Genomic DNA, 16,007 nt, shown 5'->3' on the forward strand with positions numbered 1-16,007 from the left:
CTGCCATTGTGGAAGTAGCACATCCAGCTGCCTGTCCTCCATCCCTACTGAATGCCCATGGACACCCCAAATCCAGTATCTAAATCTGACCATCATCCCTCCCCTTCAATTCTGTTTTCCATCCTAATTAGAACTCTGGGTGGCATTCTGAATCCATGCTATCTGCCCAATTCTAGTGAATCACAAAGTCCTACTAATTCAAATGCCAGAATTTTTCTCAAGTCTCTTTTCTCCTTTTCACCCTTGGAACAATGGCCCTGATTCAGACTTTTCTTTTTCCTGTTCTATAGCCAATCTTTCACTGGCTATTCCTGCCCTCAAATCTCCTCCATCAATTCTGTCTCTGTATGCATGTGATAGTCCCACTTTCTGATATGGAATAATTCACTGGCTCCCTTTGTTATATGATAGCATCCAATCTCTTTGAGTGTGGCTTGGTCCAATGATCTGTCATAGAAAGTAGTGGCACACGGCAGTGAAGAATATATGTTCAGGAGCCAGCCTACTTTGGTGTAAATCTTGGCTTGGCCACTTGCTGTGTGATTTGGAGCAGTCATTTTTACTGCCTGTGACTGCTCTTCCCATCTGTAAAATGGGGTGATAGTCTTATCTCATCAGGTTGTTATGAGAATTAAATGGGTACATACATACATATATATGTACACAAAATAAATGTACACACCCACATACACACATGCTTAGAATCGTGTCAGCCACATAGTAAGCACCATATAAGCATTTGCTATGATGACTTCTTTCCCCATACACAATGCTTCAAACACCTGGTAGCTTCCTCCACTCAATGTAGTTTCCTCTCTGTCAGGCTATCCCTAATCTGTTTAAGTAGCCTTTGTTCACATTGACCTTCTCCCTCGGATGTCTACTTAACCTCCACCTGGCCAACTCCCCTATCCATCTTTGACTTAATTCAGGAATTGCCTCCTGGTCAAGTCACCCGTGATACTTTGGGCACATCATTAGCCTCCCGTTTCCTTCTTTGTCTATAATGATCTATTTACCAGCCTATTTTCCCTACTAGCTTATGGGGAGGAAAGGTTGTATCTTATTTATTTATTTTTTAAATCTCCTGCCTCTAGATCAGTGATTGGTATCCAGAAGAAATGCAGTAAAAGTTTGTGGACTGGAAGATATTATAGTACTAATAAAAACCCTGCTGTCAGAGCTATCTTTCTAAACATAGATCTGATGACAACTTTTCTCTACTCAAAAATGTTTATGCCGAAACAATGAGGACTGTTTTTAGAATAAGCTACAAGACTTGTGTTCCATTTCTTACTTGCAGGGCTGAGGGAGAACCTGGCTGGAGAGCTGCCCCCTGGAAAGGTTACTTGACCCATTGGAGGATGGACAAACAAAGTCCTAACTGAATGACAATTGGGGCTTGTTAGCTCCTTCCTGAGGGGACAACTGCCTTAGCTCCTCTTTGCAGCAAACCAGCTCTGCCCACTCAATTCCACCTGCTTATGGGGACCCTCTTGGTGAAGCATCATAACCTACCACATCTTACATGTTACCTGCTCTAAGGTGCTCGGGTGCTGGTACTCAGGTGGACAGAGGGGCTGTGGGCTTCTCTCTGTTAGGTGCCAGAAATGATCTCAGGTGACAGATCTGGTGGTCATAGCCCCATAAAGCCATTAAAAACCTGGAAGACCAAGCCCCACTGTGACTCCCAGCCCTGGCTATACATTAGAATCAGCTGGGCCCTGCTGAGCCCTCTGCCCACAAGTTCCAGGTGCACCAAGTGCTACTTGTTGCTTTTTGCTCCATAAGCTCTTTTCACCATTGGGGGGAAGCTAGGGCAGGGAGAAGGTGAAGATGAGGCTGTATGAGGTTTGGTGGGACTAAATTTGGAAAGGTCTTGTGAGCTGCAGAGCTTGAACTTCATCCTTGGGAATGAGGAGTTAGGGGAGGATTTTCAGCCTTGGAGGGCCATGATCAGGCTGGGTTTCTAGAAGATTTCTTTGTTGGCTAATGTGGGGGATGGACTATAGAGGAGTGATACTAGATGCACAGGACTATGAGTGCCCTGAAGGTTCTGTCTCTTTTGTTCACTACTTTTCTCCAAGGTCATAGCTGGAGGTCAGTAGATATTTGATGAGTAAATGAAACCAGTCAAGGAGGTATTGTTCTGGTTGAGGTGAGAGATGACACTTAAACTTGCTCAGTGGCTTGGGGATGGAGAGGAGTCAGAGATACTGAAACGGTCTGGAGGGAGAGCTTAGGATTGGAGGGCACAGCTGTAATAGCAACTTTACTGGTTTTACTCCTTTAGCTCAGCCCTGAGAATTCAGCAGCCAGACTGCAATGGTAAGGACCTTTGTTTGACTTGAGATTCTCTATTCACCATCCTGGGGGGTGGGTAGGCTCCTGCTTTGAGGAATTGTTCACTCCATGAAAAGCATCCTCGTCAAGGAAGTCTGGCTTAGGTACCACTTTGTCCTTTGTGATCCCATGACACCAGGGCTTCCTGGAACAGCAGAGGAATTGTTATTGAATTTGCCATGGTACATGATAGAAGATCTACAACTAGAGTCTCTGACATATTTTTTCTGTTTAAAACGTAAAGGAATATTGTTAAAATAGTTCCCCTCCTGGATGCTTCTAGAACTCAACCTCCCATCTTGCATGGTTACCATTTGATAACCAATGCAAAAGAATCCCCAAATCTAGTCTGCACATTGGAAAACTGCTGTTTACTCTCAAGCTTTTATTCATCTGTTTGTTTTTTATGTTTTTCAGGGTAATTGGGGCTGGTCATTACTGTTATGACTTAGAGCATAAGTTCTATCTTAGATCAGACAGGTTCTTAGTTGCAAAATTGGAAATCAATTTTGGTTAATTTAAGCAGAAAAGAGATTTTTTAAAAAGTTCTAAACATAAAAAACATATACATTTATATATACAACATAAAAATGGGAATTTTATGTAAATGGAGTAAATGCTCCAGTCAAAAGATATAGGGTGGCGGAATGGATTTAAAAAATACAAGACTCATCTATTTGCTGCCTACAAAAGGCCCACTTCAGACCCAAAGACACATAAAGACTGAAAGTGAAGGGATGAGCGCACCTGGGTGGTTCAGTCAGTTAAGCACCTGCCTTCAGCTCAGATCCCAGGATCCTGGGATTGAGCCCTGCATCAGTCTCCGTGCTCCACAGAGAGTCTGCTTCTCCCTCTCCCTCTCCCTCTGCTGTTGCCCTTGGTTGTGAGCGTTCTCTCTTTCTGTGAAATACATAAATAAAATCTTAAAAAAAATAAAAGTAAAGGGATGAAGAAACATTTACCACGCAAATGAAAGTGGAAAAAAAGAAAAGCCAGGGTAGCAAGACTTTGCCCGACAAAATGGACTTTAAAACAAAGACTAACAAGAGACAAAGAAGGGTACTATATATTGATAAAGGGATCAATCCAATAAGAAGATATAATAATTACGAATATCTACTCACCCAACATAGGAGCACCTAAATACATGAAGCAATATATTTTTTAAAGATTTTATTTATTTATTCATGAGACACACACACACACACACACACACACACACGCACAGATAGAGAGTCAGGCTCATGCAGGGAATCTAATGTGGGACTTGATCCTGGGTTTCCAGGATCACGCCCTGGGCCGAAGGCAGACGCTAAACTGCTGAGCCACCCGGGCTGCCCAACATGAAGCAATACTCACAGACATAGAGAAATTGGCATAATACAATAATAGGAGGAGACTTAACACCCCACTGCCATCAATGGATAGAGCATCCAAGTAGAATATCGTTAAGGAAACACCATCTTTAAATGACATATTAAACCAGGTGAACATAACAGACATATACAGAACATTCCATCCAAAAACAACAGAAAACACATTCTTTTAAAATGCACATGGAACATTTTCCAAATAGAACACATGATAGGCCACAAAACAAACCTCAATAAATTTAAGGAGTTTGAGGTCTTTGCCTGCATCTTTCTGATCACAATAGTATGAAACTAGAAATTAATCATGAAAAAAAAACTGGAAAAAACACAAACATATGGTGCTAAATAAACAACATGATACTGAACAGTCAATGGATCAATGAAGCAATCAAAGAAAAAAATTTAAAAAATACATAGAGACAAAAAAGGACCCAAATAAATAAAAACAGAAATGAAAGAGAAGTAACAATTGACACCACAGAAATACAAAGGATTATGAGAATACTATGAAAAATTATATGTCAACAAATTGGACAACTTAGGAGAAATGGATAAGTTTCTAGAAACACACAATCTTCTAAAACTGAATCAGGAAGAAGTAGAAAATCTGAACAAAATGATTATCAGCAGTGAAATTGAATTGGTAATCAAAAACTACCAAAAAATAAAAGTCCAGGATCACATAGATTCACAGGTGAATTCAACCAAATATTTAAAGAAGAATTAGTATCTATTCTCCTCAAATAACAAAAAAACAGAAAAGGAAAGAAAGCTTCTAAATACATTCTACAAGGTCAGCATTATCCTGATACCAAAACCAGGCAAAGACACCACAAAAAAGGAAACTACAGGCCAATATTTCTGATGAACATTGATGCAAAAATCCTCAACAAAATATTAGTAAACTCCATTCAATAATACATTAAAAGGATCATTCACCACGATCAAATGTGTTTGTTCTGGGAATATAAGTTTGGTTCAATATTCACAAATCAATCAATATGATACACCATGTCAACAAAATGAAAGATAAAAATCATATGATCATCTCAATAGATGCAGAAAAAGCATTTGACAAAATTCAACATCTATTTCTGATAAAAACTCTCAAAAAATTTAGTGTAGAGGGAATATACCTTAACATCATAAAGGCCGTATATGAAAAACCCATAGCTAACATCTTACTCAATGGTGAAAAACTGATAACTTTTCCCTTAAGATCAGGAAGAGGGTGTCCACTCTTGCCACCGTTATTCATCATGGTACTGGAAGTCCCTAGCCACAGCAATCAGATGAGAAAAAGAAATTAGAGGCATCTATATTGGTAAAGAAGAAGTTAAACTGCCACTATATGCAGGTGACATGATACTATACATAGAAAACTCTAAAGAGTCCCCCCCCCAAAAAACTACTAGAGGTAATAAATGAATTCAGTAAGTTTTGCAGGGTACAAAATTAATACCCAGAAATTGGTAGCATTTCTATACACTAATAATGTAGTAGCAGAAAGAGAAATTAAGTCCACTTAAAATTACACCAAAAAGAATAAAATGCCTTGGAATAAACCTAACCCCAGAGGTGAAAGTACTATACTTTGAAAACTATAAAATATTGATGAAAGAAATTGAAGATGACATAAACAAATGGAAAGATATTTTGTGCTCATGGGTTGGGAGAACATTGTTAGATGTCCACATTACTCAAAACAATTTTCAGGTTTAGTGAAAATCTCTGTTAAAATACCAAGAGCATCGTCCACAAAATTAAAATAATCCTAAAATTTGTGTGGAACTGCAAAAGATCCTGAATAGCAAAAGTGATCTTGAGAAAGAAAAACAAAGCTAGAGGTATCACAATTCCAGATCTCAATATACACTACAAACTGTAGTAATTAAAACAGCATGGTACTGGCATAAAAATAGACACATAGCAATGAACAAAATTCAGAGTCCAGAAATAAACCCACACTTATATGGTGAATTAATCCATGACAGAGGAGGCAAGAATATACAATGAGGAAAGACAGTCTCTTCAACAAATAGTACTGGGAAAACTGGACAGCTCACATGCAAAAGAATGAAACTGGACCACTTTCTCACACCGTACACAAAAAATAAATTTGTAATGTATTAAAGACCCAAATGTGAGACCTGAAGCCATAAAAATCCTAGAAGAGAACACAGGCACCACTTTCTCTGACATTGGCCATAGCAACATTTTTCTAGAACATCTCCTAAGATAAGGGAAACAAAAGCAAAAATAAACTATTGGGGCTATATCAAAATAAAAAGTGAAGGAACATTACACAGTGAAAGAAACCATCAACAAAACTAAAGGCAAACTATTGAGTGGGAGGAGATATTTGCAAATGATATATTTTAATAAGGTTAATATCCAAAGACTATAAAGAGCTTATACAGTTCATCACTAAAACCCCCAAAGAATTCAATTCAAAAATGGGCAAAGGACTCAGACATTTTTCCAAAGAAGACATCCAGATGGCCAACCAACACATGGAAAGATGCTCAACATCACTCATTATCAGGGAAATGCAAACCCACATCACCATGAGAGATCACCTTACACCAGTAAGGATGGCTAAATTAAAAAAAACCAAACAAACAACATCAGAAGTAACAGGTGTGGGCAAGGATGTGGACAACAAGGAATGCTCATACACTATTGGTGGGAATGCAAATTGGTGCAGCCACTATGGGAAACAATATGGGGGGTTCCTCAAAAAATTAAAAATAGAAATATCATATAATCCAATAATTCTGCTACTGGATATTTATCCCAAGAAAATGAAAACACTAATTTGAAAAACAGTCTGCATCCCTATGTTTATTGCAGCATTATTTATAGCAGCCAAGACATGGAGGCAACCTAAGTGTTCATTGATAGTCAAATAGAGAAGGAAGATACGGTATAAAATTTTTTTAATTGGAATTTTAACTTTTTAAAAAAATATTTTATTTATTTATTCGTCAGAGACACACAGAAAGAGGCAGAGACATAGGCAGAGGGAGAAGTAGTCTCCCTGCTGGGAGCCTGATGCAGGGCTCGGTCTCAGGACCCTGGGATCATGACCTGAGCCAATGGCAGACGCTCAACCACTGAACCAGCCAGGTGCCCCGGAATTTTAACTATTTTAAAATGTACAATTCAGTGGCATAAACTACATTTAAATTCTTGTGCAACCATCACTACACATTAGCAATAACTTTCCATTCTTCCTTCAGGTTTCCAGAGGTAACGTGAATCCTGCTTTTTGTCTCTATGAATTTGCCTATTCTAGATATTTCATATAAGTGGAATTACACAATATTTGTCCTTTTGTGTCTGGCTTGGTTCACTTAGCATAATGTCCTTGAGGTTCATCCATGTTGTATCACATTATCAGTACTTCATTCCTTTTAATGGCTGAATAATATACCATTATATGGATAAACCATATTTAGTTTATTCAAGGAAAGGATTTTTAAAAAAGATTTATTTACTTGAGAGAGAGAGAGAGAATGAGCAGTGGAGAGGGACAGAAGAAGAGAAATAGAGGCAGACTCCTTGCTGAGCAGAGAGCCTGATACAGGGCTTGATCCCAGGACCATGAGATCATGACCTGAGCTGAAGGCAGATGCTGACCCCACTGAGCCACCCAGGTGCCCCAGGAAAGGATTTTTAAAAAGGACATTAAATAGGTTCTATGGAGCAAAGCCTGGAGCTTATGTAACCAGTGTGGGGCTTTTCCCCAGAATATCTGGGTAAATCGAAGCTGCCTCTCTACTGTGTGCTCTGGGTAAACTACTTTGAGCTTCCATCCCTCCTATGTAAATAGGGATAAAGAATCTTGTGCAGACTGTTTAATCATTTGAGATAATCTATGTAAATCACTCAGCATAAATTTTGACACTTAAATAAAAAAAATACTCATGAATGTTAACTGTTATCATGGCTTATAAAAATTATTGTTTATACTTCTTCCTAACACAAAATCAGATAGGCAGGACTTTTTCTAAAACATCTCCTCCTGAGGAGAGAAATAAACTAAGTTGCTTTTTTGGTACATGTTTTCAATGGATTGTTTCTTGGGCTTGGAAGTTCTGAGTAAAGGAAAGATGCCCCCCTCCTGACCGAGAGGCAACCTACCCTGGTCAGTCCAGCCTGACCTCCTTTTTAGACGGGGGCGACTCTAGGGCTTTGCTTTCCAAGTCTAAGCCCACACCGTGGAAGCACAAAAGGGCCAGATGGCTACAGGCGATGTCTGATAAAAGGGAATAAGATGTAATTCCTGTCGACTGTAACGGGACTCCCCAGTGATGGGAACTAGTCATAGACTGGGAGGAGGTTGTGGCTCTTCAAAAGCAGATGGACCTGGATTCAAATCCAAGCTTTGTTGTTTACAGGTCAAGTTTCCCAACCTGTAGGGCTGAGAGAAGTTGTCCATGTGAGCCACTGCCCCAGGGCGTTGTTGGCAGAGGCACCAGCGAGGAGTCCCCCAAAGAAGCTGGAACATCAGATTGTAGTGTCCTGTTGCTCATTAGTCTGTGGGCTCTCTGCACTAGTTACCTGGACACTTTGGCAGTGGGGAGCCTTCAGTGTGGTCTTCAGTATCAGCCTCAGCGAGGGAGGAGCATGACAATTTTCTATCCATTATTGGTTGAGATTCAGTAATTCTGAGTAGAACTTTAAGCCAGCTTGCGCAACCTTGAGATGTAGCTCTGCCCTCTTATTCCCAAAAGTGTTTTTATTTAGTTGTAAAATTGACTTTTTTTTTTTGGTGTAAATTTTGTTACAACAAAATGATCCTCACCTACACTTCGGATGCCCTGAGAAATCAAATTTATATGCTACACTTCTGCTTTGCTTGTGCCACTGACTAGCAAGGCCATGGGAGTGTGGGCGGTACAGTTACAGAGCATTTTCCAAAACCTATCGTGGACACTCCTAACAGAGACTTATTGGACTTCATTATAATGACTATAATAATGATCGCTTATACAATACAGGTCATTTAACTCCATTACTTAATTTATTCTTTCCAAAACCCTTTTTGTGCCTGGCATATAACAGAAGACTAGCCTTCATCTTATAGTTGTGAAACTGGACTCGGACATCGATTGCCAACAGATGGCCTAGTTGGGGGGGCGGTATCCATACTTCTGACTTCTGGTCCAGTGGTCTATTAAATAAATAAATAAATAGAATGGAATTAAATAAATTCCAGATTTTATGGACTTGGTGGTTTGTGATACGGTTCACTTGACCTCCCTCTGCCTGGAAAGGGACCAAACCTGTGATCTTTCTCTCTCTCCAGATTTCCAAAGAGGAAGCAACTCTCAACCAGAACAGGAGCCTAAGCCCGGTTTGTAGACAGTGGGGCATATCGGTGGCTTATTGCCATGTGCCCTGGGGTAGCAGTAAATTGATATTTGCTGATCTCCAAGCCTCTGGCAGAGATGGGGAGGGAGGGCTGGGAAAGTGACATTTCTGTAAATAACCACACCTGGTTCTAAGAGCAGAAGGATTGGCATATCCCTGTAGCCTCATCAATTACCTTCAACCTTTTGCAAAGGGAGCCCAGGGGAGAGAATCTCTTCACACTCGTCACATTATTTATAGACACCTCATCCTGTCTGTACTCAGGGGGGAGCATGGTTTGCTCAGCAGCGACCTCCTTCCAGATGTGTTTATATTTTCCCAGGCCCAGTGGAAAGCATCCTTCAGCCCCTCCACTCCAGGGAGCAGAGGGGATGCCTGACGTTGGGACATAAAGAAGATGTGAAAGGGAAGACATGAGCAGGATGCCTGAATTTCTCAGTTAGATTCGTGTGTCTCCCAGCGAGCACTGATTGAATAGCCACTTTGCTGCGGAAGAAGGCAATTCAGGCAATTTATGGTTAAATAAACATGCTTTGCAAGCAGGTAGACCTAGATTTAAATCCCAGCTCTGCCATTTACAAGCTGTGTGGTTTGGGTTAAGCTTTTGCCTCCATGTCCTCATCTGTAAAATAGGATAATAGCTCCTCTCGGGGTCACTGGGAGTGTTTGAATGCAAAGGGCTACTGACACAGCAGATGATACGTATAAGGTGCCTCTTCTTCTTTTTTTAATTTTAAATATGGAACACTTCATAAATTTTCATGTCATCCTCATGCAGGGGCCATGCTAATCTTCTCTGCACCATTCCAATTTTACAATATGTGTTGCTGAAGCCATCACTGGTGCCTATTCTTGTAAGAGACTACCACTTGCAGTGTGTGTGTGTGTGTGTGTGTGTGTGTGTGTGTGTGCATACGGGGGCACACGAATATGATTTTGATAGACACAGGACTCTAGAAACAGAGACAATGTACGCAACACAGGCAGGGAATTTTTGGTGAAAAAGTAGTGATTAAAATCTAGAGAAGGAGAGAGCTCTATGGACAGGACGAGTCAGAATGAACTCCATGGTGGCAGAGAGATTGAGTTGCCAGAGGGACGGAGGTATGTTATTGCACCATCAGTGTGCCCACCGCCCACTGTGGGCTGGCTGACTGTTTCCGGCTAGCTTTTAGGAAAAGGTGGTGTAGTCTAGGAAGGTGGCCTGGACCCAGGGTGCAGCGTCAAGGCTTGCTAGCCTCTCCGGATGGAGACTTTTGTTGGCATACCATACTCCACGTGCAGCATTTGTTAGCTAATCCAGCAAAATGATGCTGCCTAGAGTAACAAAAAAAAAAAAAAAAAAAAAAAAAAGACACATTTTGAGTGAGTTTAATGGATTTTCTTGCTCAGTTCTCTAGTTTTGAAAGGCCTACCTCACCAAAAATATAGTGATTACCTGGTTTATGAACTTCTTACATGAAATTGTTTTTGTAACAAATTCAAAAGTTCACAAAGGTCGACAGGATAGTATAACGAACCTTCATGTACCTATTACCCAGACACAAAATAAACTCACAGCCACTTTCATTTCATCTATACCCCTCCTCCTGTCCGAATACTTAACACACATGCCCTAAATAATGTCATCTGTAAATATTTGTGTATGCTTTTCTAAACAATAAGAGGCCCTTTAAAAGTACGATCTCAACATCATTATCACATTGGAAAAAATTAGTAAGTTCTTAATATCATCAAATATCCAGTGTTCAAACTTCCACAATTGTCTCTTATTTTTCCCAGTTGAATTAGGATCTAAATAAGATTTACACGTAGCAATTGATTGATGTTTCTCTTTGTCTTCTCAATTTATAGATAGCCCTGCCTTTCTTTTGACTCCTTTATAATTCATTGTTGAAGAGATCAGTCATTTCCTATTTTCGAGATAGGACTGTCCCTCTGGTATTGTTTGCCTTGCTCCTTTGTCCCCAATATTTCCCATCAAATGGCAGTTAGATCTGATGACTTGGTCTAATTTCTTTCTTTCTTAACAAGACTACATTATAAGTATTGTCATGCACTTCTCTTGGCCAGCACATACGACTAATTGTCTCTTTCTGTGATATAACAGCCATTAATAATCATTGTCTAGATTCATAATTTCATTTGGGGATTTGCAAAATGGTGGCATTCTAGTTCTAACATTCCTTCTTCATTTATTACCTGGATTGTTTCTGTAGAGAGAATTATTTCCTCATCAACTACTTAGTTAACTTATGATACAGTTTAATGAGGAAAATCAGGGGAGGAGAGGGAGAAGCAGACTTCCTGCGGAGCAAGGAGTCCCAACTCAGGACTCCATCCCAGGACTCTGGGATCATGACCTGAGTTGAAGGCAGACACTTAACCAACTGAGACACTCAGGTGCTCCGAGTTTGATAAGTTTTTTATAGATTTTGGATACTAGCCCTTTATCCAATATACCATTTTTTATTTTTTTATTTATGATAGTCAGAGAGAGAGAGAGAGAGAGAGAGAGAGAGAGAGAGAGAGAGAGAGAAGCAGGCTCCGGGCTGGGAACCCGATGCGGGACTCGATCCGGGGTCTCCAGAATCGCGCCCTGGGCCAAAGGCAGGCGCTAAACCACTGCGCCACCCAGGGATCCCCCAATATACCATTTGTGATGATCTTTCTCCATTCCATAGGTTGCCTTTTAGTTTTGTAAGGTTGTTTCCTTTTCTGTGCAAAAGCTTTTTATTCTGATGCAGCAATCAATACACTAGTGTATTTTTAATTTGCCTTTGTCTTATTATGTACACAATCAGGATCTTCTTATGTAGATAAGAGACATTTGTATTTAGTTTTCTGTGAATTGTCTGTACATTTCCCTAGCTTTTTTCCCCACTCTACACCATTATTAGACTTTAATTCTTTCTTTTTTAAGGCTTTTTATTTATTGTAAATATTAATCCTTTATCAATGATAAAGTTGAAAAATGTCCCCCAGTTTGTCTCTTTACTTTCCTTATGGTGTTTTTGTGCTATGTAAGTAAAATTTTTTTCTTCTTTTATGTAATAAATTCATTAATTTTTTTCCCTTATGGCTTCTAGATATTGAGTCAGAGGAAGAAAAGTTCCCCTCACTCCTGGATCATAGAATAATTCAGCTTTGTTTTTTCTATACTTGTATAGATTCATTTGATACATTTAACTTCCTAATCCACTTGGAGTTTATCTTGGCACACAGTTTGGGGAATAATACAATTTTATCTTTTTACCTATGGCTATTCAGTTAGCCTCATGCCTTTGAGTAAAAAGCCATCATTTCCCCCACTAACTTGAGATTCTGGCTTTATAATATGCTAGATTTCCAAATGCAATTGGGTCTATTTCTGGATTTTCTATTTGTTCCACTGGACCATGCATGTTACACTGCCACACTCTTAATTAGAAATATAGTATGTCTTAATATCTGACAGCACTCTCCCTTTCTCATTTCTCTCTTTCTCTTTTCTTAGGCTTTTCCCCTCTTGGGTATTCTTGCTTATCTGTTCTTCCAAATGAATTTTATAAAAAATTATCTAGCTCCAGAAAGAAACTTACTCATATTTTCATAGAATTATATTAAATTTATGAACTATATTACATTTTATGGACTTAGACCTAAAATTTCCTATATTGAATCTTCCTGTCTAAGAATATGGTATATCTTTTCATATACACAGGATTATTTTTGTGTGTTTTTAAATTAATCCATAGTTATTCTTCCTGAAGGTTTTGGACATTTCTTGATAAATTTATGCCTGGGTATTTAATTATATTTAGTATTCACAAAGGTGGTTTTCTCTTCTAATATAAACTGATTTTTGTTTGTATATAGGAAGACTTGATTTTTGTATATTGATTTTATACTTTACTAAATTATTTTGTTTATTTTAGTTTTCTAGTCCTGTAATAGTTTGTATTTTCTGGATACATAATTACATGATTCTCAGCTCTACTAATATGATGGATAATATTAATAGATTTTAGAATATTGAATCTACTCTACTTGGTCATGATGAATGCTTGAATGTGCTGTTGGATTTTATTTGCTAGTTATTTATGTTAGATTGGTTGATAGTTTTGTTGCTGCAATCATTTTTAGGGTGATATAGACATTATATTCACTTCATAGGGTTATTTTAAAAAATAGAACATCCCTGAGGAATAGCCTGGGCCTGGAACATTTTTGTGGGAATGGTGTTTTTCTACTTCCTCTATTTCTTCTGCGATATTTTATGTTTAGGCTTTCTGTCTCCGCTGGGATTGATTTTGATAAGTTGTATTTGCTAGAGACTTATCCATTTCATCTACTTTTCCAAATTCACTTGCAAAGTAGATTCATATAAAGCAGTGCTCTGTCTGATGGCTATTTCCTCATTGTCATTTCCAATTTTATGTATTTAAAGTCCTCCCCCTTTTTTCTCAATTGCATCAGCTAACAGTTTTTTTATTATTATGTTCTTTTCTTTTCTTTTTTTTTCAAATAGTGAACTTTTGAATGTATTTATTAGTTCTGTTTTTAACTCAACTCTTTTTCAAGGTATAATTAACTTACTGTGAAATTTAGTTTGATGATTTTGAATAATTTATACACCTATGCAATAAAACATTAATCAAATAGAAAACGAGTCTATTGTTTTAGAAAATTTCTTCTTCCTCCTTCCAGGCAACCTCCTACTGAACCCTAGAGGTAACAATGTCCTAATATCTATCACCATAGTTTAATTTTGCCAGTTGTCAAATATAATATAAATGGGATTATACAGTACATGCTATTTTGTATCTGGCTTTTTGTACTTAATATATATTTTAAGATTCACAAATGCTCTTGAGTGTGTCAATAACATGTTCTTTTAAATTTATTAATGATATTCCATATTGGATATACCACAATTTATGCATTCATTTGTTGATGAATTTGACTCATTCCATTTTGGGGTTATAAAGAAAAAACTGCTATACAAAATTAGACTATTGGGACTACACCAAAATAAAAACCTTTTGTACGGTGAAGGAAACCATCCACAAAACAAAAAGTGACTGACTGAATGGGAGAAGATATTTGCAATGATGTATCTGGTAAGGAGTTAATATCTAAAATTTATAAAGAACTTATAAAACTCAACACCAAAAAAAACCCAATTAAAAGTCTAATTTTAATCTAATTAAAAATGGTCAGAATGCATGAGCAGACATTTCTCCAAAGACATACAGATGCAACGGACACATGAAAAGATGCTCAACATCACTCATCAGGAAAATGCAATTCCAAATCACAATGAGATACCACCTCACACCTGTCAGAATGACTAGAATAGAAAACACAAGAAGTAAGTGTTGATGGAGACATGAAGAAAAAGGAACCCCTGTTCACTGTTGGTGGGAATGCAAGCTGGTGCAGCCACTGTGGAAAGCAGTATGGAGGTTTCTCAAAAAATTAAAAATAGAATTACCATATGATCCAGTAATTCCACTACTGGGTATTTTCTCAAAGAAAACAAAAACAGTAATTCAAAAAGATATATGCGGAAATATCAGTGAGGGAGACAAACCATGAGAAACACCTAACTCTGGGAAACAAATAAGGGGTGGTGGAAAGGGAGGTGGGGGGTGGTTGGGGTGACTGGGTGATGGGCACTGAGGGGGGCACTTGAAGGGATGAGCACTGGATGTTATACTATATGTTGGCAAATTGAACTCCAATAAAAAAAAGATATATGCACCCCTATGCTTATAGATGTGATATATATATATAATGTTAAATATATATTAAATATATAATATATGTTAATATTACTCCCTATAAAAAAGAATGAAGTCTTGCCATTCAGAGCAGCATGGATGGATCTAGAGAGTATAATGCTAAGTGAAATAAGTCAGAAAGACAAATATATGATTTCACTTATAAGTGGAATTTAAGAAACAAAATAAACAAAGAAAAGACAGAAAAACAGAAAAACAGACTTTTAAATATAGAGAAAAACTGGTAGTTGCTAGAGGAAAGATAGGTGGGGGATGGGTGAAATAGGTGAAGGTGATTAAGAGTACACTTATGGTGATGAGCACTGAGTAACTGTTGAATCATTATTTTGTACACCTGAAACTAATATAACACTGTGTTAATAATACTTGGATTAAAAAATAAAATAAAAAGAATAAATCTGCTATAAATATTTTTGCACAAGTCTTTTTGGGGACATGTTTTCATTTTACTTGGATGAATATCTAAAAGTGGAACAGATAGCTCATAAGGTACATGTGGCTAAACTTGATAAGAAACAGGCAATTCCACTTCTTGTTATTTATCTGAAGGAAATGAAAACACTAACTCAAAGAAATAGTTGTACCAAAATATTTATTGCAGCATTATTTATAACAGCCAAGACATGGAAGCAACCTAAGTATCCATCAATAGATGAATGGGTAAAGAAAATGTAATACACACACACACACACACACACACAGGAATATTATTCAGCTGTAAAAAGAAGAAAATCTTGTCATTCGTGACAACGTGAATAGAACTTGAGGGCGTTATGCTAAGGAAATTAAGTCAAACAGAGAAAGATAAATACCATATGATCTCACTTATACATGGAATCTTAAAAAGACACAGCAAACTCATAGATACAGAGAACAGATTGGCTGGGGTGGAGAGGGGGTGGCTTGAGGGCGTAAAATGGGTGAAGATGGTCAAAGGGTACAAATTTTTCATTACAAAATAAGTCATGGGGCTGTAATGTACAGCATGATCACTGTAATGAATAATTCTATACTGTATGTTTGAAAGTGGCTAAGAGTAGATCTTAAAAGTTACTACCACAAGAAAATAAATTTGTAGCAATGTGGGGTAACATTAATCAGGCTTCTTGTGGTGATCATTTCACTA

General features: G+C 38.0%; 1 non-coding gene across 1 annotated transcript; it reads right to left on the minus strand.

Annotated features, from left to right (window-relative positions):
• Nucleotides 1-9,828: 9,828 nt before the first annotated feature.
• LOC140615670 (U6 spliceosomal RNA) lies at nucleotides 9,829-9,935 on the minus strand. Its single transcript, XR_012016153.1, has one exon. It is a non-coding gene; the product is annotated as a U6 spliceosomal RNA (small nuclear RNA).
• Nucleotides 9,936-16,007: the final 6,072 nt, after the last annotated feature.

This window comes from Canis lupus, chromosome 23 (assembly GCF_048164855.1).
Source record: "Canis lupus baileyi chromosome 23, mCanLup2.hap1, whole genome shotgun sequence".
Classification (NCBI taxonomy): domain Eukaryota; kingdom Metazoa; phylum Chordata; class Mammalia; order Carnivora; family Canidae; genus Canis; species Canis lupus.